We start from the raw sequence: 4,443 nt of genomic DNA, 5'->3' as shown, positions 1-4,443 counted from the left end.
TTCCAGTCTGCCCACCTTGTTCAACCCACTGTCAGGTGAAGATGGATATCACTTTACCTGCCTGGCTTTTTGCTCCCAGAGCCATTCGTAATGGCTTCTGCAGGGGTCCTTGAGCATGACGGCATCTACCTCGTCATCCAAGGGTCAGCTGCTCTTGGGTTCATGAACATAAACGTGCGGCTTAAGCAAGACTTGTGCCCATGGCATGTAAGATTGCCACAGTTCGGGGGCAAAAACAACACTCTTGCTAGACAGCGGATTGGCCTGGTGCTTTGTTGAATATATCATGATCGTAAGCATCACAGAGCATTCAGATCTCTCTCATGCACTCTGCACAGGCATATTCGTGCAGACTCACACATCTCACTGCGATGGCAGAGCATCTCTCAATCAGTTTAAACGGTACTTCAAGTCGGGGAGGGGGGTATTAATTAGGTTGTGGTTGCCTACCCCACTGGCAGCCTCAGAACTTTTTTCCAGGATCCTTCCCCCAGCCGTCTCAGGGCCTAGCCCAGCCAAATATAGTGTGTGAATCTGCCACCGACCCAGGCAAGACTCCCTGCCTTCTGATTAAAACTGAAACCACCACCTGTGTCCTACCACAGGCTCTCAGTGTCTCCAAAACCACACACACAAAGCCCAGCCTTAATTTCTGAATTCTTCCCCCAAGCTTCTGTTAGTCCACCTGCCACACAGAATTACAGACCAAAATATCCACACAAGTCTGTCCTCCTAAGTGGCTAATCCAGACAGGGGGATGTGTCCAATATGGGCACATTCAAAGACACCCTCCCCCCACCCCTGGGGTTCCAAAGAGCCAAAGCCAACATAAACAAAAGAAACCTTCTTTACCCTTAAGAACGCTTAAAAGAGAAGCAAGGCAAGAAGTGGGGTCTCCTGGTTGACACCGCGCCAACTGGCTTTCCTTTTTGGTTTCTAGGATCAAAGGGATTGTATTAGCAAGTCATGTGGGCAGGACAGCTATTTACAGCTTGCACCACACCTTTACATAATTCTGTTTGTGGTCTGAGGCTCAGAAATAGTCAAGGCACCACCTGATGCTACATCTCTGCAAAGCACCAATCCCTGCACAGCTGCGTGCTCCCCGGTGCCCTCCGTGGAAGCAGTGGGTACAAGGGGCTCCCTGGAAGAGGGCATCGTGCACGGGCGAGCTATGCTGGGTGCACTGAGGTCTGAATAGCCATTTTTCCAAAGAAAATAGATAAGTGGCCAACTGAGGTCTGTTTCTTTCCTTTCTTACTTGTTACAGTTAATTTTCTGCCCCCCCCCCCCCGCCCCAGCCAAGACCTAAATCCCTAACCTAAACACAGCTGGGGGGCCCCAAAACGTCAGCCGTCAAAAGGAGGTACTTCTGGGTCTGAATGGCCATGAACCTGGACGCTGTTTCGGCTATCGCACGGAGGGGAGAAGGGATCCGCACACCCTCCCGCGTTTCCACCGGACAGCATGCTGCGCGGAGCCGCCCACACCCCGTCTCCTCCGCCCCCTAATCTCAAAGAGCTTCTGCCATAAATCATTAAGTTAATCAGCCTTTGGCAGGGAGAGCCAGGGCAGACTGGGGCTTCCAGTTCTCAGCACGGTGTCTTGCTGTTTCTAATGAGGCTTCATTAACAGGTAAGAAAAGGCGCTGCTGGCCCCTGATTCGGCCAGGGCCTCGTTGAGCTCGGGCTTCCCCCGCAACAGCCGGTAAAATTACAGCCTGGCCGCAGCTCGCTGGCAGGTGGCAGGGATGCTTCCTGCTCCTGTTGGTGTCAAGGACAGAGCATTTGTTCTGGAGCGGACCGGAGAAGGGCTTCCTCCAAAAGCACAGACGCGCTGTTTCCAGACCAGGTAACGCCACCGGCCTCCGGCCTGGACCCTGGAGCACAGTGTAAACACCCAGCGAGACTGCAAGAGCGCCCGTCCTTAGGCTTTCAGACCGCGAGCAAACTCACCTTCACTGTCATCCACAGCACTTCTGAGCCCCCCCTGGCGCCCAGACATTTTGCTGGGCTTTGAGGACAGCAGTAAACAGGAGACAGTTTCCGCCCCGGTGGGCTTACTGTCTCCCTGGGGAGCCTGAGTGAGCACATAAAAGGAAAAACAAAGCAAAACAGGCAGAGCATCACGTTGCAGTTCGCGGGACCCCTTCATAGAATTCAGCTTATTATAGAAGGCATGGCAATAGACATCCAGATCTAATCTCTGTGGGATTTCAAGAATCATCAAGTAAGTCCCATGCTGGTTTCTGATGATCTCTAAATACCCCACAGATACTCTTTTTTTTCCTCCCAGATGTATTGAACTGTGATTGATGTTCGGCACTGTGCAAGTTTAAGGTGTATAATGAGTACCACCATCAGTTACCATCCATCATCTCCTTTAGATACAGAAAAAGAAAAATACATTGTTTCCTTGTGCTGGGAACTCTTGGGGTTTACTCTCTTAACTTTCACGGGTACCAGACAGCAGTGTTAGAGGCAGTCAGTCATCATGCTGTGTGAGACATCCCTGGTACTTACTTATCTTCCAACTGGAAGTTTGTATCTTTTGACCACCTTCCTCCAATCCACCCCCTCCCACCTCTGCTAACCATAGATCTGATGTCTTTTTCTAGGCGTTTATTTTTTAGGATTCCACAAACAACTGAGATCATACATTGTTTTTCTTTGTGTGCCTCATTTCATTTAGCATAATGCCCTTAAGGTCCACCCATGTTGTTGCAAATGACAGACTTTCCTGCTTTTTATGGCTAAATAATATTCCTCTGGGTATATGTGTGTGTGTATCTGTATATATCCCAACTTCTTTATCCATTCATCTGTCCAAGGACACTTAGGCTGCTTCCATGTCTTGACTATTGTAACTAATGCTGCTATGGATATGGGGGTGCAGAGATCTCCTTGACATAGTGTTTTCATTTCCTTCAAATATTGTCCCAGAAGGGGTTTTGCGGGATCATATGGTAGTTCTATTTTTAACTTTTTGAGGAACTTCCATTCTGTTTTCTATGGTGGCTGCACCAGTTTGCATTCCCACCAGCAGTGCACAAGGGTTCCCTTTTCTCCGCATCCTCGCCAACATTTATTTCGTCTTTTTGATGCTAGCCATTCTAACAGGTGTGAGGTGATATCTTATTGTGGTTTCCTTAACAATTAATGATGTTGAGTATCATTTCATGAACCTGTTGGCCCCTCATCTATTTTCTTTGGAAAAATGTCTATTCAGGACTTTTGCCTATCTTTTTAAATTGTAATTTGCTTATTTAGTTATTATCAGATATTTACACTGCTTCCAAGGTTGAATATATATATATAATTTTTAACTGCAGAAATCAGGGTGCCTGGGTGGCTCAGTTGGTTAAGAGTCTGACTCTTGATTTCAGCTCAGGTCATGATCTCAGGGTCATGAGATGGAGCCCCAAGTTGGGCTCTACACTGGGCATGGAGCCTGCTTAAGATTCTCTCCCTCCCTCTCCCTCTGCCCCTCCCCCCCACTAATGTGTACACACAGGTGTGTTCTCCCTCTCTAAAAAACACATTTAAAAAAAATGCAGAAATCAACATAGTACTTTGGCTATTAAAGATAAAGAAATGAATGATTTTAACATTTCTAGAAGGGAAACTAATTGTTAGTACTCTATCTGCACAGAACTATGTGATCCCAATCTGTTAGCATAAGATTCAAGTTTACCAATTATTACAAATGAATTTGCAGGGGCCCTTTGAGGAACGGGTGATGCCAGCGTAAGGGTGCCAGCAGCAGCCATAATAAGAGGATTTTCTTCTCAAGAGGCAAGAATGGGGCACCTGGCTGGCTCAGTTGGAAGAGCTTGTGACTCTTGATCTCAGGGGTCATAAGTTCAAGCCCCACATTGGGTGTAGAGATTACTTAAATAAATAAAACTTAAAAAAAGGCAAGAGTAAGTCAAGCAATAATGGAGATTTGATATTACTCCTCAGGAAAGCAAAGTCACCTGTTTCATATTCTACGTGATGAAGCAATAACACATACACATCACCATCAGAGCTGGTGGGGCATGATGACTACAGCTGACCTATTACCCTTACAAATCTAACGTTTTGCAGTTTGTGAGCAGGGACTTTTCACTGAGTGGTCTTATCTCCAAAGTGAGGTCCTTCCTGTCCCCAGGAACACTGAGGTGGGAGTGCCAGGGCTGATACAGTCCACGTCAGGACAAGAAGTCTTCAAGTAGATTAGAAAGCAGATATGATCTCTCCTAGGATATGCCCTTGTCTGGCCAGTTGACATTTTGACTGTTAAACCAAATGCCTGTTCTTCTTGAGACATCTTCTTGAAGTGCTAGTGGGATATGGTGCTGGGTCACTGGAAATGAGCCACTGCGTGCTGAGTATCTGTAGGACAGGGGCCTGGAACCCCAAGGCTGATGCTGCTACAGCCTCCCCTATTCCCATGCCAGAG

This window comes from Mirounga angustirostris, unplaced genomic scaffold (genome assembly GCF_029215605.1).
Source record: "Mirounga angustirostris isolate CCGP_5_RB_7025 unplaced genomic scaffold, mMirAng1.0.hap1 SCAF_1, whole genome shotgun sequence".
NCBI lineage: Eukaryota > Metazoa > Chordata > Mammalia > Carnivora > Phocidae > Mirounga > Mirounga angustirostris.
This window is presented reverse-complemented; position numbering follows the sequence as displayed.